Genomic DNA, 26,988 nt, shown 5'->3' with positions numbered 1-26,988 from the left:
TCCCTTCCATGCTCTACTATCTACACATACGGAAAGTATATGGGCAAACTATATATCATGATACGTGCTATATGTTAGTAGAGTTTCAAATAGTTTCAAAAGAACTTACGAATTTATTTCTACGTCTCGCATAACTCTTCGAGCCTGAAGTATGAGGAACTGCTTGAGATGCTCGTGCAGCTCTACCAATATTAGAATATGTCTGCCAAAATAAAAGCACACAGTATAATATGATTCAATGTATATATTTGCAATCTATATTAATAATAAAGATAATAGAAGATATTGAAACATAATACGTGACCTGTCCTCTTTCAGAAAACCAGTAATGAACAAGCTCCCTCCACTGCTGAGGGTATACATCAGGAGGAGTCACACGAGCAACCTCCTCCTCTGTCATACCTTCGCGCTTGAAGTCCGTCTTCAATTTTGCTTTATATTCTTTCCATTTGCAATTGAGGGACTTTAGCACCCAATCATGGCTCTCTGGAGGGAGTACAAACTTACCCTACAACAAGATTCAGAATGTTATAATAATATTAAACATCTAAAATAAAATTATGATACTAAGCAAATTAATATACAGGAGGTGTCGAATTAAAAAGAATAAATTCAATTCATTACCTGTATAAGTCTAAGAAGCTCAACCTTATACGAAGGAAGCATGTCATTCCACTTCGTATAGTTGAGTGGACACAGCTGACCCTTGCATGCAACCGATCCTAAAAAGCTTGATAGTAGACTTCCAGCTCTATTGATGGGCTGCCCCAATTTGTTGCATCGGATGATGATCTTCTCACCCGGAGGAAGCTTCCACACATCCTTTGCTTGAGTGGGTCCCCGTCTCGTCCTCACCGTCCCTTGTCCATCTATTAAAATTAAATAAAATATGTCTTAAAAAGTTGAAGACAAATATGAACATAAAATATGAACTTTAAATCGAATTACCCTGGATCCGGAGCTCATCCTCCGGGCAATCAGTAGGAGGCTCGCGCTGAGATCCTGACTCGTGCTGCTGATGCTCACATGGCTGCTGGGACTGCTGGGACTGCTCAGAAGTAGATCCCACCTGAGAATGCTGGAACTCCACATCTCTAAATCGTCTCCCTCGGGGCATATTGTTACCTGGTATGCACAAAAAAGAATCAATATTTGGTTAAATGATAAATTTATACTCAATAAAGTTCCATTGCTTTCATGGTCGTAAACATATTATCTAGATAAATTATATCAAAGGAAAAAAAGGAACTCAGAAAAGAAGTAAACTGATGGCAGGTGTCATGTATTCATGAATTATAAATCATAATTATCAGAAAATATAGCTATATTACCACTGCCACTATACGACAATCTACTCCACTGACCTGCAATAATAGGTTGCTCTAACCATGTTTTTCACCTGTTGATAGGCAGTGAATTGCATGACTGGTGCTTCAGAAATCGTTGACAACCTTCTATTATGAGTAAAGGAGTGGATCATCGGTCATGAGAGTACCATTCTAAATACCCCATCTGAAATTCACCATTGTTCAGTCCATTGAAACTATAATAGAAATATAACCAAGCGAGTAGCTTCTATATTTTGAATTAGCAATCAACACCCGGATGGCTTAAATTTGATCAACACCTTACATATCACTGAACTATACATTTACATCAGCATACTTGATAGTACTATTTAAAAAGGTGCTACAAAAGTTATTTTTTCTATTTGGCACGTAAGCATATGCTGTTTCTAACCCATACATTATATTTGAGCAAAACAAACCATCAAAACAGTACCATTCCAAGCATTTGTTTGAGAAACCAGGGCCACAAAAAGAAAGAACCTGGAGTTAACTCCTAGACCACCCCTAGACAACTATCAACCCCTAGACCACCGAGGTTATTATCTACAAGCCCCTGACCCCAAAGTAAAAAAGACAACCATCTTTAAAAAATATAATACAAGCATTTGCCTTAAAACAACCAATATCTCTCGGATAACTTTTCCCTATCATTGAATATAACTGCAAAAATCACATCTTCTATAGGGGATCTGATGAACTTGATGATGAGATGCATTTTCCACAGGGCTAAAAGTGATCCATTAAGTGGTCACCCAATGACAACAATGAAGAACGACATTTCATTAATGGGACACCAAATGACAATGGCCTAGTTAGTCAAACAATAGACAGATAGATATTCACCCCATAGATAATGCAATGGTTGAGAAGAAACTGATACAGAATTCAAATATCTAGATGAATATGCCAATTAAAGCTTCAACAAGGATAAAGATGATGGGGGTAGAAGTACTTGCTCCTATACAACAGATCAGAACAACCCCTCACCCACACACAGAAGAGAGAGAGAGAGAGAGAGAGAGAGACAGAGACAGAGAGACAGATAATAGGAAGACATAAGAGGCTAAAACAGAAAATACTGAATAACATAGTAAATAATAGTTGTAAAGGAAAATAAAGAGAGAACACATCTCAGACTTGTCCCAACAAAATGCATAAGAATCCAAAAGCTTCTTACATATTGTTGCTGCTTCTATCACAATAGACATCAATATCTTGAAAGCATACCATGCATAAGAAAATCTAGGGACATAGCTATAACACATAGATGACATCTAGATATGGTCCATGTGGATTTAAATTCTAACAGATCACTTATATGTATAATGCATACATCATTTTGTGTTAATTGTGGCCTTCCCTAGACCCTGGTATAGTTAACTGTAGATGTTTCCATAGATTTAGACATGACCTATCTCCTAATTAGTGGAGAATTGCATTAGCACTTCCAGATCCTTGCAGATTTCCTTAATGATGGAATTATTTTAACATGGGCAATTATTTTAACATTTATCTGGAAAAGAAAATCAGGGCCAGTTGCCACATATACTGCAAAAGGTGGAATAAAAAAATACAACAAAAAAAAATATATATGACCCCACTGGAGCAGAATCTAGTACAAATTACAACATTAAGAGTACTAAAATTGTCACTTCATAGCTGCACAAGAAGATCCTCTGAATTCAACAAAGAGCTCTGCAAGCACTTAGCTAACATATGTTTCCTTTTCCCATATATTATTATTTTTCTGTAGAGATTATGAGGACCAAGACATGCACTGAGAACAGATATGCTTGAAACCATTCTATTATCAACTAACATATATATTGCAAGATAGGTATAGTCAAATTGCACTGAGAACAGATATGCTTAAAACCATTCTAATATGGATGTCCAATCCTTTCTCAAATAACAAAATTTAAATCCAACAGAAACACACGTAGAAAGAACAATATAAGAGCATAATGCATTACCTCGTTGCTTCAGGCCGGTCGGTCGACGCAGGTCTCCGGACAGGAGGGATACCGCTCGATCGAGTCTTGAGGTCTGCTCGGACAGCGCCGGAGAGGAGGGAGGAGGAGGAGAATACAGGGCACTCTGGGATCTTCTCAATCCATTCTAAGTTAGACAAGTCAAACTTTTCCACTCTATGATTTGAAAAAGCATCCTTAACAGGAAAACTACCACCAGAAACAAGCTCACTTGGTTTAGAAATGTTAACTCAAGGGATGTTCTCCAGACACCAGGGCAGATGCCGGCTTCATCTTCCCATGATAGCATTACAGTTCAAACTTCAAAGGAAAGAAAATTTACCATTTGTGGTTCTATTTACACGTTGGGTCTGTCAGTTACTTGTAGAGGCAATTTGGTGTCACATTACTGACTTCATTTGTATGTGTAGCTGTCCAGGATTAATAAAGCTTGGCCTAATTCGCTGGTATTATTTCTTTTAGAGATTATATGGATGGGAGTCCCTCATATTTGGGAGATTCTGTTGGTAGATTTTCAGTGAATTAATCTGGTAAGGTTAAGGCTCCAATTAGTGTGATCACGAATTTGGGTAGTAAAGCAGTATATAGCATTCTTGCTTATGGAGCTAGTCTTTTGCACAGAAATATTACCAACAAAAATGGAGCAGTATCCATGATGAACTCATTTGCTTCAAGGGAAGATGAAGCAGGTCTTGAAGCCTTCTAAACATCCTGCCTTGATGAATTTCTAAAATTTTATAGCAGTAACAAGCTCACTTGGTTCAATCAGACTGAGGTATACACACACTGAAGAGCAGAATCACAATATTAAATTGCAATAGAAACATGACAGACTAGTTTTAGAAAATACCTCGGGCGGAGGCGGGGCGGAGGCGGGCCTGGATCGATCGGGACTACCTCGAACAAATTAAAGAAGGAGAAAAACCCACGAACACCCGAACAACAGGAGGAGGAGAAGGAGGAGAACAAGCGAGACGAAATGAGAGGAGGGAGGAGGAGAAAACTACCTTGGGGTCGGTCAGTCGACACCGGAGAGGAGGGAGGTAGAAGTCGGACGGTCCGCGCCGGAGAGGAGGAAGATGGGGGCTAAGGCAGCGTCGGAGAGGAGGAAGATGGGGGCTAAGGCAGCGCCGGAGACGAGGAAGACGAAGGCTATAGGGCAGCGCCGGAGAGGAGAATGGGGGGCTCGGGAGAAGCTAGGGCAAGTATGGGGGCTCGGGTTCGGCCGCTGGGTTTAAGGGGGCGTCGGCGACGCTTATAAGCGTCGTATTAGGCCGGAAAATACGACGACGCTAATAAGCGTCGTCTATTCCTAAGAATTGCCGACGCTAAATAAAAGCGTCGGCAAATGTATGAGCTGTGGAATTTTTACCGACGCTTCATCCTAGCGTCGGTAAAAAAGCGTCGGAAAAGGTCCAGTTTCCTGTAGTGTGTAATCAAGAACTGTATCCGGATTGTAAGAATTTTACGAAGATTTCTTTTCTTCTATAATTATTACATTTGAAATATTTGAATTGGTGGTCCAGCAAGTCTTTTACCATGCTTCTTCAATTATTAAAGGATGCATTTCCGAAAGGTGTTACTTTGCCATCATCTTCATATGAAGCCAAAAAACTAATAAAAGAGTTGGACCTTGGATACGAGAAGATACACAGTTGTCTGAATGACTGCATTTTATATCGCGGTGAAAATATCAACCAAGAGTCGTGCCGAATATATAGAACTTCACGATGGAAAAAATATAAAGAAGACGAGAATCATTCGTTGACTGAAGTGGATGCTGCACCGACTAAGAAAAAATCGGCTAAAATTTTGAGGTATTTTTCTCTTATACCAAAATTGAAAAGGATGTTTGCATCACCAAAGACGGCTTCCTCGATGAGATGGCATGACGAAGGTCGTACAAAGGATGGAATGTTACGACACCCAGCGGATAGTCCCGCATGAAAAGCATTTGATGATAGGCATCCCGAATTTGCTTCTGATGTTCGCAGTGTTAGGCTAGGTTTATCTACCGATGGGTTTAATCCATTCTGAACGATGAGCTCAACATACAACACTTGGCCGATTGTTTTAATTCCATATAATTTGCCACCATGGATGTGTATGAAACAGTCTTCAGTAATTCTGTCAATGATTATTTCAGGTGACAAGGGCCCAGGTAATGATATTGATGTTTTTCTACAGCCTCTAATAGAGAAATTGAAACAAATATGGGAGGGTATTGATGCATTTGATACTTTCGCTGGCCAAAATTTTAAATTGCATGCAACTCTTATTTGGACTATCAATGATTTTCCTACATATGCTAATTTATCTGGTTGGAGCACTAAGAGGCGTATTGCATGTCCTTCTTGTGGAGATTCAACCCATTCGTATTGGTTAAAACATGGAGGAAAGTTCTGTTATATGGGCCATCGTCGGTGGTTAGAAGCAAACCATCCATTTCGATTTCAGAAAGACTTTTTGATGGTACCATAGAGTTGCGATCTGCCCATATTCCACCAATTGGAACTGAAGTCTTTAAACAAATGCATGGCACCAATTATATTCCGGGTAAGATCTCCATATATTCAAAGAAGAGGGGAAGGGAGCATGTTGGCAGCACATTGAATGAAGGATTAATAGCAGAGGATGCTAAGGATGCTGACAACTTTTTTGAGAACGAAGACAACGTATATGATTAGAAAAATGATGATGACTCAATGGCAGCATCTACACAGAAACAACTATGGAAAAAAAAGAGCATTTTCTTTGATTTACCTTATTGGAAGTATAATCTTCTTCGGCATAATCTTGATGTGATGCATATAGAAAAGAACGTTTGTGATAACCTGATTGGAACATTGTTAAATCTTGATGGAAAGACCAAAGATAACTTGAAAACGCGTCTTGATTTAAAAGATATGGGCATAAGACAAAAGCTTCATCCGACAAAGCTTGCCAATGATAAATTTTATACACCTCCTACATGTTATACAATGTCTACTCAAGAGAAAGATCTTTTTCTACTGATTCTGAAAAATATGAAGGTTCCTGATGAGTACTCATCGAATATTTCACGATACGTAAATCTCAAAGAGGAAAAACTTTCAAATCTTAAAAGTCACGATTGTCACATTTTGATGCAAGATATCTTTCCATTGGCTTTAAGATCGTCCACACCGAAACAAGTTTTCGCAATTGTTTCACAGTTGTCTTCATTCTTTAAGGCATTATGTTCCAAAGTTCTTGATCCTAGGGAGCTTGATCAATTGGAATCTAATGTTGCACTTACACTACGCCATATGAAAAAGATCTTTCCTCCTGGGTTTTTTACTATTATGGTTCATCTACTCATTCACTTAGTGGCGGAAGCTAAACTTGGTGGATCGGTTCACTACTGATGGATGTATCCTATTGAGAGGTGATTTTTCTAAACTCTAATGTCCATATTTAATAATCAGTTTGATTTTGATATTTATTTTCGAAATTTATTGTTGAAGGTTTCTTGTGCGCTTAAAAGATTATGTACGCAATCGAGCCTATCCCGAGGGCTGGATTGCTGAAGGATATATTACTGAGGAGTGTTTGACATTTTGTTCGAGATATCTTGAAGGTGTTAAAACAGTTTTCAATCGACCTAAGAGGAATTGTGATATCATAGAGAATGCAGATGTTTATAAGTTCTCATCTGGTGGAAGAATTTTGAAAAACGTTGAAAGTGTTGTTCTTGACCAGAAATTGTTGGCACAGGCACATCGCTATGTCTTACTTCATAATGATATAATATCTGAGTCTCGCAGGTTAGTACAGTTAATTGAAATCTAAATTTACTGTCATGTTAGGAGAATGTAATATTGGTACTTAATTAAATATTTTCTGATCGTGCAAAGAATTTTTAATAGCTCAGCGAAGTCTCAACCATAACATTCGTCCTACACCAAGGATTGAGCAATGATGGTTGGTTGAGTTATTTCCAGAATGGCTTTTTAAACAGTTTATATGTCTAATATATTAAGCTTTTTTTTAATTTTTATAGAGAGAAATTAATCATTACTGCCATAATTCTCTTTAGGTACCAGTGATGATGGAGAGGAATTGTTCTGAGGAGTTAATAGTCATTGCTCGAGGTCCAAACAATATTGTCAACAGATATAATAGGTTCATTATAAATGGTTTTAAATTTCATACTAAAGAGCATGAGAAATTTAGAAAAATCCAAAATAGTGGAGTTATGGTCGAGGCGGACGGGAAAAATTATTATGGTGCTCTAACAGATATTTATGAGCTGGATTATTATGGAAAGTTTAAGGCAGTATTATTTCGATGTGATTGGGTGGATATAAACTCACCTAGAGGTTTGAGGCAAGACATAAATAGATTCACACTTGTAAATTTTTCAAGGTTGATACATACTTGTGTGTTATTGAAAGATGATCCATTTATTTTTTCATCTCAAGCTCGACAAATATTTTTTCTACAAGACTCAAAAGATAAAAATTGGTCTCTTGTTATTAAGACGAAACCTAATGACTTGTATGATATGGAAAAAAGGTTGGAAGTGGAGAACGATGATACTTATACTCAGTGTATGCCTTATAATGTTGTGCCAACTGATGAAGTAAATGCACCAATGAGTTTGATTAGGATGGATGTTGAATGAGAATGTAGTTTCATAATGGTAAGTAAAATTTATCAAGTATACGTTGAATGAGTTATTATATTCTCTTTTATTAGCACTTTTTTTTTATAAATTTATCATTTAACCAAATATTGATTCTTTTTTGTGCATACCAGGTAACAATATGCCCCGAGGAAGACGATTTAGAGATGTGGAGTTTCAGCATTCTTAGGTGGGATCTACCTTTGATCAGTCTCTGTAGTCCCAGCAGCCATGTAAGCACCAGCAGCACGAGTCAGGATCTCAGCGCGAGCCTCCTGCTGATTGCCCAGAGGATGAGCTCTGGATCCAGGATAATTCGATTTAAAGTTCATATTTTATGTTCATATTTGATCTTCAACTTTTTAAGACATATTTTATTTAATTTTAATAGATGGACAAGGGACGGTGAGGATGGGACGGGGACCCACTCAAGCAAAGGATGTGTGGAAGCTTCCTCAGGATGAGAAGATCATCATCCGATGCAACGAATTGGGGCAGCCCATCAATAGAGCTGGAAGTCTTCTATCAAGCTTTTTAGGATCGGTTGCATGCAAGGGTCAACTGTGTCCGCTCAACTATATGAAGTGGAATGACATGCTTTCTTCGTATAAGGTTGAGCTTCTTAGACTTATACAGGTAATGAATTGAATTTGTTCTTTTTAATTTGACACCTCCTGTATGTTAATTTGCTTACTACCATAATTTTACTTTTGAGATTTAATATTATTATAACATTTTGTATCTTATTATAGGGTAAGTTTGTACTCACTCCAGAGAGCCATGATTGGGTGCTAAAGTCCCTCAACCGCAAATAAAAAAAATATAAAGCAAAATTGAAGACGGACTTCAAGCGCAAGGGTATGACAGAGGAGGAGGTTGCTCGTGTGACTCCTCCTAATATATACCCTCAGCAGCCGAGGGAGCTTGTTCACTACTGGTTTTTTGAAAGAGGACAGGTCACGTATATTGTTTCAATATCTCATATTATATTTATTATTAATATAGATTGCAAATATATACATTGAATCATATTATACTGTGTGCTTTTATTTTGGCAGACATATTCTAATATTGGTAGAGCTGCACGAGCATCTCAAGCAGTTCCTCACACTTCAGGCTCGAAGAGTTATGCGAGACGTAGAAATGAATTCGTAAGTTCTTTTGAAACTATTTGAAACTCTACTAATATATAGCACGTATTATGATATATAGTTTGCCAATATACTTTCCGTATGTGTAGATAGTAGAGCATGGAAGGGAGCCTGGTGAGGTAGAGTTTTCTAAGATGACCCACACCCACCGAGATGGCATCTTTGTCCGGGACGAGTCGAGAGATATAGTTGTATATATTTATTTTTTATTTGTTCATAATTTTTTTATTAATTTTACTTCTTTTAAAATTTTAATGTGATTGTTTTTTTTAGAGAGATATATGAAAGAGCTACAACTCTTATTTCAGAGCGCGTCGGGGAGTCATCATCATCCGACGCGGCCAGTCGCGTCGAGGCTCAGGTCTATGCCGAATTGATGAGCCCAGAACATTATGGACGCGTGAGGGGTTACGGTGTCGGAGTTACCCCCACTCAGCTGTCTGCAGTGAGCCGATATACCCAAGATGTCAGACAAGGTACTAGCACTGCAGAGGTTTGTAGTTTGAAGACAGAGATGGCACAGATAAAGCAGTCATACGAGACAAGGATAGAGGAGATGAGGCAGAGTCATATGACTGATATGGTGGAGTTGAAGCAGAGCCAAGAGTTGAAGATACAATCTTTGCAGGATCAGCTTGACCATATTTCATCTTTTTTGCAGAGATTTGCTCTTCCGGTACATAACTAAATCTATATGAATATTTTACGTAATTATAATATATTCTTGTATGAGCGTGATGACTTTCGTATTATTAGTTTCTAAAGTATTTTTTTTTGTAGGCTGCTGATACTTCATCTACTCGTAAAGATGATGATGTCGTCGACCCTTGATACAATGTGGATTGTTTACTTAGGAATTTGAAATGTATGTTTTCAGTGTGTTTTTTAATTACAATGTAATCAAATATGATAATATGAATATTTTGAATGAAAAGTTCTTGTTTGTGGCATGCATTTTGTTAACTATGTGATTTAGTATATTTGTTTTGTTGGAATTTAATGTATACAACATTAAAAATTGCTTTTACGAATTTTTTTTTTTAAAAAAATTTCTATTGCCGACGCTGTTAAGCGTCGGCAATAGCAAGTGGCACGGAATCTAGCATGCCTTTAACGACGCTTTATAGCGTCGGGCAAGACCGACAAGCCGACGGTTTTAAGCGTCGACCTAGTCCGACACAAACCAACGGTTTCAAGCGTCGGTCCATATTAGCCGGAGCTTTTAAACGTCGGTTACCTCGCAGATGAACGACGCTTAAAAGCGTCGGCATACATGGCCGACGCTTTCTTCAAGCGTCTGCGTAAACTGAGCCCACCCCCACCTGCCCGACGTCTTACCCACACTTTGGAGGGCGTTGGCAGGAAATCTACCGACGCTTAAAAGCGTCGGTAAAGACCAAATAAAGTGTCGGGTATATTCTTTCTTTTGTAGTGAAGTAATCCGACCTGACCCATTTAACTTGTTTAATAAACAGGTAAGCTGTTTACCCAATCCGACCCGACCTCTTTAACCCATTTAACCTGTTTAACCCGTTTAACCTATTTTCTAAATCGAATAGTCATCCATTAATGCTGCCATTTCATATAGACATAATCAATAAAAATCAGGCAACCTGCCCATTCAATTACTGTTATATGACTATTTTAAAACAATTTTTGCAACAGTTTTTGGGTTTATACATACTTCATAAAGACATCCAAACACCTAGATAAAAGGAATTTATTAAGTATCAAAGACAAAATGCAAAAGACGCGCAACAAGGATCTGCCGTAAGAAAGGTTCTAGCCAGATTATGCCAGCAGAAAAGAACCAGTAGTAGAATAATTCTATAGCTAACAACTTCAATCATCCACGGCAAAAGCAATATACTGACAAGCGAATGCATGCATATGTTGGAATCACTAGATTATAAAAGCAAACACTGCAGGGGAAATTAATATGATAGACAGCAGAAAACTGAACAACTATCATTACAACCCAAGTCAGTAGGAGCTTCTATTCTAAAGTATACAGATTTCTTTTAAATACGCCATGCATCAATCATAAGAAACACATTAAGGTCACTGCACACTAACGGTAGCAGAATCAAAAGCTTGCATTGGTCCTTTAACATATTGCTCCATAACTTCTGGAAGAACCTATATTCTTCAACAACCAACTTGCCACAACCAGAGGTTCAAATCCCAAACCACAACAGATTCAAACAAAATGAACAACCAGTCAACCAGTCCAAACATGCCCGCTCCCTTCCCTAACAAATCCATCAATTCAGTCCATGAATGGGCTTAGAAGAGCTTGTAAGGTGATGAAGCATCCAAGGGGTGGATGAGATAGGTGAGGACTAAGGCCACTAGCATCAGCACGTAGGCAATTCCTTGGTCAATCGATGTCCCTGCCTAGGAGCAAAGAAACAAATCATTCAACGTCATCAGTTCAAACTAAACACGATGGATATCGGTCTCTACAACAGCTAAAGATAACAAAGTGGATAGTCCAAGTCCATGATCATGATTTATTTCAAGCTTCTTGATCATGGTTGAATTTATAATGTTTTAAGAAAACAAGGTACACAAGCATATTCAGAAATGTTATACAGTATAATACACCAAATAACGATGCCACATAAATAAATTAAAAAATACACCAAAAAAATGTAATATTTTCACAAAATTAGAGCTTCAATCATTTGAAATAGCACTATAATACACAAAGAAACTAGGCATATATATAATCAAGAGACGGTAACATCTTAGTGTTTTTCTTTAACAAAGGTAAGACTATAAATCCTAAAATATTTATGTAAATTAAAAAAGTACAGCGGCACAAAAGTTGATGTAACCCTAATATGATTTCGACTAACTGAATTTAGCTACTGCAGTGAATCTAAAATCAAGCAATCGTGAATCTGCTCCATCCAAGAACAGTGACAATAGAACCAGATAGGACAAAGAATATCAGAGACACCACCAGAAAAAACATTGGATGCATTCATGTAATCAACACTGACTGAAATAAAATCTCAGAAACAAAAATCAATCAGCTCTAGAGAACAGCAGTGAAAATCTCGTCAAACATAAAGTACTATATTTATTCAAAGCTACTAATATTCAAAATTAATACAAGATTCTGTGTTCAAAAAAGAAAACAAAAGAAAGAACAAATAGAAGAAAAACGATCACAGAAAATTTCAAAAAAATAACCGGAAAACATAAACCGCACCCTATTTCACCAGAGAGAATACCATGGTACAGATTCAAGAAAAATGGTTGATATTTTCAAGAAGAAAGTTTTTTGTTAGAAAGCTTTTGCTGATACTTAAACTTGAAATCTTCGTTTCCCAATATCAAAGAGATTATTTTTGATGGCTATGAAGAAGAAGAAGAAGAACATATCTCCTTTGCTATCCATTATTTTTTTGGGGGGGTGAACCAACCCTTCTTTTAATCTATAATGGATCACACACACAAATCTGTTCGTCTTCTATATTACAAAAGAAAATATGAATCAACCCCAATGAGAAATAAAAACACAAGGTAGCAAAACCTAGATGACCTGTACATCATTAGATCCTTCCATATCTTCAGACAAAAACAGAAAAAAAAAATTACAAAAATGAAGTACAAGAAGAAGAAAAGAGCAAAAGCAACAAAAGCACTTACAACTGCAGATCCCCTCATGGTAGATGAGATCTATTCTCCCCAATAAACCAATGAGAATCCTCTACCACCTTCCTGACAATCCCCCGGATCACCAAGTAAATGAGCTAAACTTCATGCTGGAGCAGAAGCATCCCAAATAAATGAGCTTAAGATGACAAAAAGGCAAAGCTTCATCAACCATCCGAATCCTAAATAGATGGATCTTCTTACCTCGGTAGAGCAGAGGATCCGACCTCGCGTAGATGAGATCGAACCCGAACCCTAAATAGCTCGCACGCACGGAGGACTTCGAACAGAGTAGGGAGAGGGAAGGCGACGGGAGCCAAAGAAATCCCAGGGAGAGGGAATAGATGAGATCCTCTTCCTCTTCCTCTTCTTCTTTTCTTTTATTTTGCTATCATGGGGTAAAAGGAAACGGGGGTTAGGGGGGCATGATGTAGCTGCGGTCGCCGTCGACGGGGAGGAGGAAGTAGTCAGCAAGGGGGAGGAGAGGGCGGAGGCGGAGGAGAGGAGAGGGGAGAGGCCGAGAGGGACATTGAGGGATGACCGGAAGAGAGCTCGGGCGGTGCTTTGAACAAACCCTAAGTTCCTAACCCTAAGGAAAACCTCGCGGTGAAAATTTGAAATCGGGCCGAGAGGAGTTGGGCTTCTCACTTCTCAGTGCGATGCGGGTGTGGCGGGGAGTTGGGCCGGCCCTAGGCCATGTGGGTTGTGGCCCTTATATTCTATCAGCCCAACAGTTAAACAGGTTATATGGGTTAAATGGGCCAGACATCTAAAATCTGTATCCGACCCAATTAATAAACAGGTTAAACGGGTCAACTTGTTTACGACCCGAACCTATTAGGCCAAACCCAAACCTGTTTATGGCAGGTCGGACACGGGTCGGGTTGGCGGGTCGGGTCATATTTTACCACCCCTAAGCCTAAGTAATTTATTTAATTTCTATCAGAAACCTCACTGGTTCTAAAATTTAATATAGGGTATGGGAAAATAATTTTATTTAGATTTGGTTTTGAATATAACATATATTTTGTGTTTGGATATGGATATGCCTGGACGGACATCCACCATATGTTTGGCTCCTTTTTTTTCCCCATCAAGAGCAACCATAGAATACAAACATAATGCATGGGTTTCCTAAACAAATGCAATTAAAGCCATTAATCCTCATCTCATATTCGACCGGATCTACCAAGTTCAGTGAACTTCTTGCACGGCGTTATTAACCATGCTGGGAAATGACCGACCTGCGGCTCGGTCAATCTTTCGAAGAAAATGGACGGACGTGAACCCACGAGAAGGAGCATGCCCTCAAACACAAGCTGCTCCAACTTTACAGGAGTCGCCGCGAATAACCCCGCCAAAACGCGCCCAATTCATTGATGAAACGCTCCATTTGTCCTCGTGATCACGGGCTCGCTGCCGTCCCTTTTGGATCCGAACGCGAGCGGCTCGGCCTCTCATCGAGTCAAGCCCTTGGGTTTCAAACATGGTCCTGCCACAGGCCTCAGCCGTTGGCCCCGTCCAAGTCTTTTCATTAGGAAAACGCGCTTCTTGGACTTCAAACTTTTGAACCCATGCATGCATACGACGGCTAACCTTCTCCATCGGTAAGCTAGCTAGCAAGCGAGAAGATGGAAACTTGTGTAGTTATAATATATGTATATATCAAGACCTGCCTTTCTCCATCTTCGTCCCAAATTCCAGAATCAAACATCCAACATTATTCTGCAACGAAAGGACTCACACAGTGTAGTTCTTAATTAGAGACATGGGTCTTCGCTCTAGAGAATTGCTGTTTCTCTTCCTGGTGATCTCAAGCTTGAATCCACTTTTGGCAGCTGCGAGGCCTTTGGAAGGAGAGTGGGAGCCAAAGGACGCTGAGCTTATACTGGAGGTGCTAAGAGGTCCTGTGACACCTTCGGAGCCTTCGGGCTGCACCCACAACCCCGGGAACCATGGGGGTCCTTGTCCCCCTCGTTGATGTCTGTCGATGGGCTCTTTCTCCTAATGTTGGAACTCCCATGCTATCTTTCTCTTACTTTAAATATATACAATAAGAAGATATTTTTTATTTTTTTATAAGCTGATGTTTTGCTTGCAAATAATGGAACACCAACAATTAGGGCTACTAGCTAGCTAGTGCTGCTCTAAGACATTGATACAGCAGAAAGCTGTGTAAGAAGATTTTTGACAAATAAAAGGTGTGAAAAATGTAATAAATCTCTCTCTCTCTCCCTCCCTCTTTTTCTCTCTCTTTCTCTTTCATATATATATACATGCATGCGATGTCGGTGTTGCAAGGAACCTGCAAAAAGAACCCCAAACTGCTCTTATATTAATATTACATGGATACGTTTTTGTTATCTTGGTTGTATTTGGCTGAAAATATAATAACAGTACTCATTTATGTTGGAGGGCGATAAAATACAGTTTGGTACTGCGTACCTGAACTCTAGCTAATCTTCCGACATTTCCAGGCTATGGAACGACAATCAGTTTATAGAGTATAGAAAGATTATACTGGAATGGCAGGTTTAAACCTTTTTTTTTTTTTCGGAGAACAAGTTGCTATCCCAGGCAAATATTAAATTAACTTTGTTTGTGTGTTTGGATGCTGACCAATTCAAGAAATGTTGTTTGAAGGTTATATGCGGATAAATGGAAGAAAAAAAAAGGTGACATATTATTACTTAAAAGAGTTAGCCCTTCTAATACCTATCGCTCATAATATAATGATAAATAATATAATATAGCAATATAATGATAATATTTGATATATTATATATTAAAATGTTATATTATATATGATATTACATAAATATTATAATATGATTATGACATTATATAATATTGTACTACACTATAATACTACAATATTATTATAATATTATATTTTATTATTAATATTAATATTATATTGAAAATTAATGTAGGAGATATGTCTTGGTCATTATTGAACAACATTCATGTTATACTGAAACAATTCAAACCAGATTTTATGTTGTACAATGTTGACATTACATTTTAGTTAATGATAGCATCCAAAAGATATACGCATACCCAACCACGAAGTAGTCCTAGGATAAGGTACTAATGAAGAAGTTTTCAGCCAAGTGCCCTTAATAATCAGACTAAGATAATAACACTACAACAAAATAGACTTTTTCCGACTCTTTCCCGCCGATGCTATAAAAAAACGCCAGCAAATTTCAAAGCGATGCTGAAATTGGTCGATGCTTTTTTATAGCGTCAGGTGAAATTCAAATTAGACGATGCTTTAAAGCGCATCGGAGAAAAAAAAAAAAGGCAATAAAGCCAACCTCCTGCCTTTTTCCTTCCCGATCCCCCTGCCTTTTTCTCTCTCTCTCTCTCTCGCATGCGGAGAACAAACCCTAACCCTTTCACCCAACCGCCATCATCCCAGCCCACCCCATCCCCCACCCCCTCCTTCCTCCCTGATCCAACTTGGCTACCCCTCTCCCCCCAAATCCTCCACCGAGCTTCGTATCCCCCTCCCCCTCCGAGCTTCGAGGATGACCCCACGTCGTCGAGAAAGGTGTTCTACCCCTTCAAGCTGAGGAGACGGCAGTGGCGGCGGGTGGGCTGTGCTCCGACGAGATGAACGGCCATGGATACAGGTAGATAGAAGCCGAGTTCGTGAGTTTCAAGGCCCCCATCCATCTCGTAAGTTTCATCTCTCCTCACCTCTCCATCCACCCTTGCAGCCCCATCTCCCTCTAAGAACTCCTCCTCCTCTCATCCTCCCCTCATCGGAGGCCCAGGCTGCGGCTCGTGGTAGAGGAGAAACTGGATCAGGCCATGGCCCATCGCAAGAAAGGAAAGAGCAGGGCAGCTGCTTCCGCTATGTCCCCGAGGAATGTTCGAAGGGCTCGGAGGTGGCTGGAGGAGGAGATTGTGAGAGAGGAGAGGGAGTTGGGTCCTCCAGAAGACGACGTCGGAGGGCAAGAAAGCGGAGGCAGAGCCGGCCAAAGGTTACCCACAAGGAGAGGCTGAGTTTGGTGGCTTCCATCCCTTCTCCCATTCCATTGCCGAGTATGTTCTGATTCTTTATTTTTTCCTTGTAGTTCTTGAGTTTTGATCATGGGTGGGTATGCATCAAGATATAAAATCTGAAGCTTGCGGATGCATTCATCGTTCAAAAGATTGATAGGTTGTTGAATGGTAGAAATTTTGTATTCCGCTAATGTAGATGTGGATGTCCCTCTTCCCTCTTCCCTCTTGCCCTAAATCATGAAAAAAAAAATTAAAAAAAAATGTAAGGCTAAAGCCGATGCTTGTAAGCATCGGTTTTGAAGCTTTTCGCGACGTTTTTAAGTGTGGCTAGAAAGTGTCGCTAAAAACTGACCTTTTACAATGCTTTTCAAAAGTGTCGAAAAAAAAAATCACTCAGGTATCGCCGATGCTTCGGCGATGCTTTTTGTAGCATGGGCAGATCTTTACCGATGCTTATAAGCGTCAGTAAAGGATGCAAAAAACACTGAAAAAGAACGCTTTTTTTGTAGTGTAATTAGGAGGCCGAAACCTTGACCCTCTTCCATCTGGGGAAATAGACCGAGTAAGCTCAAGGATGGCTCAACATGGAATCTATGTGATGCCTCATAAGATGAGTAAGGAACTAATGGCCGAGATAGACCAAATAATTCTTGAGGACACCAAGCGAAAACTAACTGAATAAGTCTTAAAGCCAATCAGACACTGTGAACCATAGAAAGTTTCCTCATCGGTCTAGTATGTAGAAATATTTGTGATATGGTGCACTACAGTTATTAGAATGTGGAGAGTGGAGAATGGTTAGCGCCGGTCACTGAAGCTTTTAGAGAAGTATAGGCTAGATATGGACAAATATTGACACTAAAGTGGGAGGTGATTAAACCATTTGAAATGATATGTATAAATAGTGGGATATAATTCTCAGAAAAAGACACATTAGCCAATGAAACACCTATCATTCAGCTCTATATTTACCTTTACTTTATCATTGAATTTATTTTTAATTTTTTTGCTTTAGTTATCATGCTTCATCCTAGTTTATTCATAGCTATTAATTTAGAATCGTAACTCTAGTTGCAACATACCTCCTATTTCGTCCGCCGGTTTAATGGTAGTAAATGTCCTCAAAGTTTAAGGCATCAACACAATGCTACCAACTCCTTACCCTCTATTCTTTTTGGTTTTTGACATCGATAGCACACCTGCATTCTTGTACGACCCGACTAGAGAGACACACCATTTTCTCCTCGGAAAGAATCCAAGAGCCAACGACCTCATTTTGCCTTTAATAAAATCTAATATGGTTAGAAACATTATAGGATCTAGTTCCTCATGTGATAAGGCATGTGATTTCTCCAAGATTTTGGAGCCATAGTTTGTAAGATCCAACAAGGTCAAGGCTAGCATCCTAGTGACGAGATTGGTTTTCATAAAATATTTAAACAAAGACAGCATCTATGAGCATATTAATTATGGAGATGAAGGATATAGCAACAAAAATAAATGCTATTAAGATTTTACTTCTGATGCATTTTTAGTCCACTTTCTTCTCACATCCTCCCATTTGAATATAATCTCTTTAAAGCATCCTACAACATACATAGTGAGAATTAGGCGGTTAATGAATTAATGACTAAATATATAGGAGAGAATGAGATTAAAAGGAGAAAAGAGAAAAAATATGAACCTTTTTTATATTATGGGTAGAAACAGTTAAAGAAATAGATGCATCTAAAAAAAGAGGAAAATATACTAGTCGCGGCTTTAAACAAAGTTGCAAAATTTTTATTTTGCAAAAAGAAGGAACACTTATAAAAGAGCCACATAAGGCTTGTTATTTAACAGTATAACATGTCTTATATGCCAATGTCAACCAATCTCAATAGATATATATCTCTATAACTAAATCCCGCAAAACAATTTCGACGATGAATCGATTTGATAGATCAGATATTGTTATTCATAATATTGGTCTGATTCAGTATCATCATAATTCAATTCATCCCATTGATTTGACAGGAGTAAAATTTCTTATCTCTATGGGATTAGAAGTATGAAAAATGGTTGTAAAGTGTGTGCATGTATTTAATTTAATTTAATAAATATTTCAAATTTTACTAAAAAAAGAGGAAAAAGAAATACTTGTAGTCTCTTCAAATATAACTATGCTTGCAGTCATATTTGTTATGTTGTCTATATTAATGTTGCATGATTCTATTCTTGGACCAAACTGTATTTAACTTACTGGACATGCAAGAAGCCAAAAAAAAGCTCCAATTTTTCATCCTTTTAAGCCTATAGGTTTTCGAACTTTCAAGGACGATGTCACATTACTAATGCTATGGTCATATCAGAACCTGGGGCATGGTCGACTAAAAAGATTCAAACAGTTCAAAAATCACTTGACTAGAATTTGGAAAAAGTTGAACTTGCATTGGTGAATTGAATATTTTAATGGCCAACTGTGGTCCTACAACCATTACTATACCATTTATTTCTATGTCATTATACTATTAACATAAAGTTGTGACAGAATATTATTTGAGTAAATTTGGATAAGATCAATAATGTATTTCTCATAAAAAGGGGAAAAAACTCAAAGAAAATAAATGAACAACTGAAGCCCTAGTTTAGTAACTTCTTGCCATAGAGACATTATCATCTATATCTATTTTTCTTACATTTTTTTTTTCTATTTATCATGTCAATGTGCCTTGATCGGGTTGCCATGAAACTTTTTTTGTTTTTGACGCTATGGCTTTCCTGTATTGGTTTGTCAACGATGGTGGCCAGTGCTACGAGGAGATCTATCATACCTTCAACATCCACAAAATATGGCTATTTGCAATTTCAGCAAAATCATGTTACTAATAAGAAGGAAAAGTTAAAATATCTATGGCAGCATCACTCACAACAAAGCTTAATTCTCATTGAGATTTAACCATTTCTTTTTTAATTGTCAGCAGTCTGCAATGCCATTGTGGGTGAAGGGATTTATTTGCTATATTGTTTTTACTTCCTCTTACTGCAAGGTTTATCCATATGCATATGGAATAGCAGGGTTCATGAATTACTATAATTATTCTGTTAGCAGATAAATGATTTTCGTTGCATACTTGTCCGCTCAAATGCTTTTCCAAATAAATAGCTCAAAAGTAAACCAAATTTGTTATATTGCATTGCCTTTGGACTTCCAAAGAGTTGTTGCCTTCTACCTCTGTCATTTGGTTACCTCCCGATAACTTTTTGTTACTTGCATAAATCTAATCCTATGGTTGGGGTAAGTTTTTCTTTGTTTCCAGCAATGACATATACTTTGCTGCGGGGCTCATGACAACGGATTTTTTAAAGGTTTTGCGTTCGTGCTTCTTTTGCACAGGCAAATGGTGATTCTTTTCGTAGTTTCATGCGAGTGGTGACGATCATAAGTTTGTGTGCACTGATTAACTAATCTCTGTTAGTCGTAATGCATGCCTCTGTAATCTGTATTCTCAATATTCTTGACATATTATAGGAGAAACACCTTCCAGCAGCTCCACATCAGTGAATAAGAATTACGAGTCCTATAATCCTACAATAAGTGTTAATGAAAGATCAATGTTTTACTAAATTGTAGACGACACTGCATACAGAGACCTAGCAAAATTTTAGTAGTGACATACTATGGTGACATCCAGCAATAGATTGAAGACATTATAAAATCCAGTTTCTCATGTGGGTGACGAGAGCGTAGAATGACACCCACAACCAATCACACTCTTTTCTATCCCTATCTCAATCACAGGGCTTGTTGTGCAATTGCTTCTTCTTCCTCTGGACCCCTAAAATTGGGGGTATTTTTTTCGAATTTTTATATTTCTTGTGATCTGGTATGTTTTTCCCCAAGGAAAAGTCTCCATAAAACTATCATTTGACGGCAAGAACTACAGAAAACAAACAAAAAGAATGAAAAATAAAAGCTCGAACATTCGAAGATACATTTTGCTTACACTCGATAGAGCAAACAGGGAGATAAGAAGTAGAATTGATAGGAGATAGATCTTAGATAAAATCAAAGAGCAGAAACTATCACTTGCCCCCAGAAGCTGCGGAAAGCAAATAAAAAGCATAGCAAACAAGAGGTCTAGACCCTATATCTTTTGGTTCGTCCATACAAAGATATCAATGAACTGTTCTCATTAATTTTCTCTTCCTCATCTTTTAATGAAATCATTACAAATTCAATGAGTGAAAATTTGTTCATATTGTTTTCTTTCACAATTTCATATTTTTCAATTTCTACAAAACACTTCTAATTTTCTTTTGCGTCATAATGATATTTTCCTTCCTTTTTAAGGTCATGAAGTTGTAATAAGAGATATTAGTTACAAGAGACAAAAATGCAAATACTAGCATGAGATATTAGTTAGGTAATTAGCTCATTACTTTAAAACACCAATCATCCTCTCGAGGAACCTATGATCTAAATTATTGGGCCACTGACTCCTTAAATACGTGCAACTGACGAGCTTCAAGCTTTCGACAGCAGGTAATTTTTTCAGGCTGGCACCAATTGGTGCAAGCGTCCAGGTTATAGGCTACGATGTGCCTGATGTCAATAGTAATCCCTTAATGGAGTGCTAAATATCCGAGCTTGAAGCTGCAGACTCAGCCAATATATAGGAGTAACTTGGAGAAGAAAAAACTAAGTAGTTCTCTGCAGGATTTTTGTCAGAAGTAAAGGAGAGGAATAGGTCTGAATCGCCAAGTTGAGTAACTAGAATTTTCATCATGGAATTTCACTTGTCTGATTATTCTATGTTTAGGAGTGGAAGTCTTTTCTAAAGAGTGAAGCTCCTCATTCAAAAAGGGGCGGGTGGTTATTGAGGTTTGCGAAGTCTAAAACTTCAGCAAGATGTCGGCATATATGAAAATAGGTGCAGATGCAAAGAAGTTAAGCTATCAACTAAAAAAAATGTATGAACAAGACTCGAAACACACATTATTTAGAACTCCTCTAGACACTTGGATTCATTCTGGTTACAATAATTCATCCAATAACAGCCACATCACCAACTCTCTTGCTAATCAAAGTTGCACCAATCATACGTAAATATTGAACAGGCAAAAACATGAACCAAAGGCAACTGCTGCATAAACGGCAGCAATAACTCAGCTTGCTTGGAAACAAAATATGTCAGCCTCTTTCTTGGCAAAATCCTCTTGAGACATCGATATTGTCATCTAGCAAACAACCAGCAGTCTGCCTCAATTTTCAGAGACCATTCAGCAGACAAACTATCACAATCAACACATCCAACCACCGGCAAATATATTGGGGAAAATACCTGGAATCCACAACAAGGAATAGTCACTGGCAGCCTACTCCAACTAATCTTAAACCTTTGATCAAGAATCTAATCACAGCCTCATAAAAGCATTTCTTCAACATCGATCTTTTCATACTCGGGTGCCCAAACCACCATCTTGCATGTGAAGTCCAAGAGTACCACTTAAAACTGTTCCATCCCTGACTCCACTTAAAAGTATTTTCTGAAAGCTCTACTTTCAAAAGTTCCAAAAACTCCATTACCAAAAATTTTAGTGATTGAGAACATATAATTCTCATTTTTATTAAAGAAAAAGTGAGCATTATATATGTATGTATATATAATGAAGAGAAGATTTTTTTTATAAAAAAAAGAAGAAAAAAAGATTTACCCATGAAGGGTTAATTGGCTGCAAAAGTAGAAGAAGATGAAGATATCTGCGGGAGCACGCATTAAAATATAAAAATATTAAGTAATATTATAGTTAGTCTTTTAAGCAAGAGTTATTGTGCTTTAGCTCATCTCTGAATGTAACAGAATTGCACGACATATCCCATGGGTAGTGGAACAGAATCTAGTAGGCCCCTAACTACTTGCATTTGCATTATGAAAACAAAAAAAATCAAAAATACTTTGGTAACTCAGCATTCGTATCATTTTCTCACTTTTCTTCCATTACAGTTGCTCAATTTAGATGGTGCTTACATGGGATCGTAGGCTAACATGTTTGATCTACATCAAAAAGCATGGCATTCTAAGAAGGTTGGAGAGTAGATGACCTACTAGACTCTTTTTTTTTTCTTGTGATTCTTGGACCTCTCCTTTTTTGGCATCCTAATTTGGGAGGATGACTAGATGCACTATAGACTACTCTAGATATATCGATAGGTCATAATAGAGTGCAAGAGCAAGATCTACCATATATAAGACCATATTTTGTATCTATACTTTCAGAGACTATATATAACTTGCTTAAATGATGTCTGATTGGGGTGATCTTTCTTTTTCTGGAGAAATTAGGTAACTTCTTGAGATTTATAATGTTACATCCATCTTAAAATGTTTCATGCATACAACGATATGGAACAAATTCCGTCTTTTGGGTCTCAAAATTAGCCGATCAAAGTAATTATGTTTTCAAAGAAAGATTTTGATTGGGAATATCTTATAATAGGAGAAGAATTGGGCAAGGCAATTTTAGATAAAGTCGATGTAGAAGTCCAAATCCATCTGCAAAAGAATTTTAGTTTTAATTATAATAAATACAGAATTCTATATTAAATTAAAAAGATAATAATCACATAAAATGATACCACAATAATTAAATTTGCCTGCCCCAGTGATGCCCAACAACTCCAATCTAGCCTATAAGGTCATAGTACACACTACACTCGCATGAGGGTCCAAAGCAGAACGCAAAACAAGTTTAAAATACATAAAAGAAAGGGTTCTGCTATGATATTCTCTCAAAATTAGTAGACATATTCACAATCATCCATTTTAAATTAGACAGCTTAGATAGCTTAGTTTTAAAATACACAGCTTAGATAGCTGACTCGTCGATTAATTGATAGTACAGGATTGAAGCATTGGGTTTTCTGTAATTTTCTAAATGACATGTGGTCTATGTAGTATTCCAAACTCTACTCCACCTTTCTTCCTTCTTCTCTCCCCATCACCATTGTACCAATGGTGGTTGGGCCATGAGATGAGCTAGTAATTTATTTTAAAAAGAAAAACCTACTCCATTCATACTGTCAGATCAATCAATATATCCTCTCTTCCCTAACATTCGAAGTAATCACATCAAAAGAATGACCCGACCTGCCGAACTCCATGCATACAATAGCCTCGGCAATGGTAATGAACGAGGTGGTGAGGTTCGCAACCTTGAGTGGTGTTACATGGCCTTTTAATTATAAAAGACCTTTTTCTTTGTACCAAATTTGAGCCCATACATTTGGTTTTGAATCTAACATATATTTTGTCTGGATATGGATATGTCCAGACAGACATCGTCCATATGTTTGGCTCTCTTTTTGTCTGGATATGGATATGGTTTTTCTAAACTACTATTGCAATAAAAGCCATTAATCCTCATCTCATATTCGGCAGGAACAATTCACCATGCTTTTTGCACGGCTTAATTAACCAAGCTGGAAAATGTTCGAGCCAGCGGCACGGCCGATCTTTCAACGAAAATGGATGGCCATCAACCCACGAGAAGGAGCATTCTCTCAAACACGAGTTGCTCAAACTTTACGGGAGTCGTCGCAAACAGCCCCACGAAAACAAGCGCAATTCGTTGATGAAACGCACCATCTGTCCTCGTTATTATGGACTTGCCGCCGACCCTCATCCAGTCAAGCCCTTGGGTTTCTAACATGGACCTGCCTCAGGACACATCCGTTGGTCCCGTCCAACTCTGTGCAGCTTGAACTTCCAACTTTCTTGGCCCATGCATGCATACGAAGGCTAACCTTTTCGACCGGTAAACTACCGAACGAGAAGATGGAAACTTGTGTAGCTATAATATATATATGAAGAGCAGCCCTTCTCCATCTTTATCCCAAATTCCAGCATCAAACATCTAAGATTATTCTACAAAGAAAGGACTCACCCAGTCTAGTTCTTAATTAGAGACATGGGTCTTCGCCCCAGAGAGCTCCTGTTTCTCTGCCTGGGGATCTCAAGCTTCAAGCCACTTTTGGCAGCTGCGAGGCCTTGGGAAGGAGAGTTGGGGCCAGAGGACGCTGAGCTTATTCTAGAGGTGCTGAGAGGGCCAGTGACAGGTTCGAGGCCTTCGGGATGCACCCATAACCCAGGGAACCATGGTGGTCCTTGTCCCCCTCATTGATATATCTGCCGATGGGCTCATTCTGCTAACGTTGGAACTTCCATGCTATCTTTCTCTTACATTACATATATACAATAAAAAGCTGTGACAGCTTCGGGTCCTTCCGGCAGCACCCACAACTCAGGGCACCATGGTGGTCATTGTCCCCCTCATTGATATGTGCCAATGGGCTCTTTCTGCTAACGTTGGAACTCCAATGCTATCATTCCCTTACTTCAAATATTTACATTAAGAAGATAATTTTTATTTCTTTTCTAAATTCATGGTTTGCTCTCAAATAATGGAACACCAACAACTAGAGCTAGCTAGTGCTACTCTAACACATTTTTTCCCTTTGAATTTATTTTACTTTCTTTTTAGTGTAAGAAGCTTTTGGAGAAATAAAAGGTGTGCAAAATGTGATCTAAAGTTGAATGAATCTCTCTCTCGCGCGCGCGCCCCTCTCCCCACCCTTTCCTTTCCCGCATACGCATGCATGTGCATGTTGGTGTTGCAAGGAACATGCTAGACGAACCCTAAACTACTGTATTAAAACATATTGGTTATACCTGGAAGAAAATATTATAACTTGTACTCATTTATGTTAGAGGGTGATAGAACGCAATGTGGAGCTGACAACCTAAACTCTAGCTAATATTGCCACATTTCCTGGCTATGGATCAGTGTTTTTTGTGTTTGAAGATATTGTGCAAGTGGATCCTATTGTTGGAAGAAATTGTAGTTCTACTCAAGACATTAATGTCTTAAAAATTCGAAAAACCTCTAGACACACTAATGCTGCATCTAGAGGACCGCAATATTTGTGGGAGTGGACAACCTCAAAAGATTACCTTTGAAGCAATTCAAAAAAAAAAAAAAAAAAAAAAAAAACCTCGCAAGTTAATATTCAGGAGAAACTATCATTTCATCAAAATCCACCGCAGCTATAGAACCAATAGTCCAACCACCATGAGAAACATATTAAGCGGCAATTTTAACTAGAGCTCCACGGCCTTCCTCAGTGGTAATCTAGAGAATGAAATTTAAATGGGATAACCTGAGCACTTCATTGTTAGTGAAAAAGAACACTTGAATTACAATCTAAAGGAAATCCATGTATGAATTTATGTTGGATTCTCAATATGGTATTTGAAATTTAATAGGATAATCACTTTCTTTTAAGTTTAAAAAAACATTGTTCATCAATGTATATACACAAAGGTGACTGGAAGCAAGTTCATAATTTTGGTATTATGTGGATGTTATTTTGTTTGCTAAAAGTGATCTCGGTCTATTTAAAGGAACAAAACAGTTTCTATCCCAAGAATTTGAAATGAAAGATATGGGTAAAGCTATTGACATTGAGATTCATGGAGATATATCCTCAAAGTTGCTTGGACTATCTCAAAAGATTTACATCTCTAGAGTTTTAAAGAAATTTAGGATGAAAAGATATTCATTTGGAGTTGCTTATATCATGAAGGCTGACAAAATTAATAAGCTGCAATATCCAAGAAATAAAATTAAGAGAGAAGAAATAAGGTCTATGCCCTATGCATCTATTGTTGGATGTTTAAATTATACCTAAGTTGGGTTGAAAAGATGTTCATCTAGAGTTTAAAAGGAAATAGGATGATAAGATGTTCTTCTAGAGATGCTTCTATCATGAAGGGTGACAAAATTAATAAGTTATAATGTCCAAGAAAAGATATTGAGAGAGAGGAAACAAGGTCTGTAGCTTAAGCGTATGCTAAAGAAAGTTTAAGTTATGCCCAAGTTTGGGATGAAAAGATACTCATCTAGAGTTTTAAGGAATTTAGGATGAAAAGATCTTCTCCTAGAGTTGTTCCTATCATGAAGGTGGACAAAATTAATAAGGTACAAGATCCAAGCTAGAAATGAAATTGAGAGAATGGAAATATAGTTTATACATTGTGCATCTGTTGTTGTTGGGAGTTTCAACTACGCCCAAGTTTGTACATGTCCAAACGTTACATTTATTATATCAATCCTTAGTTGGTATCAACATG

General features: G+C 38.0%; 1 long non-coding RNA gene across 1 annotated transcript; it reads right to left on the bottom strand.

The window, feature by feature from the left end:
* Window positions 1-11,390: 11,390 nt before the first annotated feature.
* LOC120105680 lies at window positions 11,391-13,353 on the bottom strand. The gene is made up of 3 exons (XR_005508019.1): window positions 13,007-13,353; window positions 12,797-12,912; window positions 11,391-11,529 (listed from the first exon to the last, which is right to left on the bottom strand). It is a non-coding gene; the product is annotated as an uncharacterized LOC120105680 (long non-coding RNA).
* Between the last annotated feature and the right edge of the window lie 13,635 nt (window positions 13,354-26,988).

Source organism: Phoenix dactylifera, unplaced genomic scaffold, assembly GCF_009389715.1.
Source record: "Phoenix dactylifera cultivar Barhee BC4 unplaced genomic scaffold, palm_55x_up_171113_PBpolish2nd_filt_p 000342F, whole genome shotgun sequence".
Classification (NCBI taxonomy): Eukaryota; Viridiplantae; Streptophyta; class Magnoliopsida; order Arecales; family Arecaceae; genus Phoenix; species Phoenix dactylifera.
The sequence above is the reverse complement of the archived record's forward strand: the minus strand, read 5'-3'. Positions and strand labels throughout refer to the sequence as shown.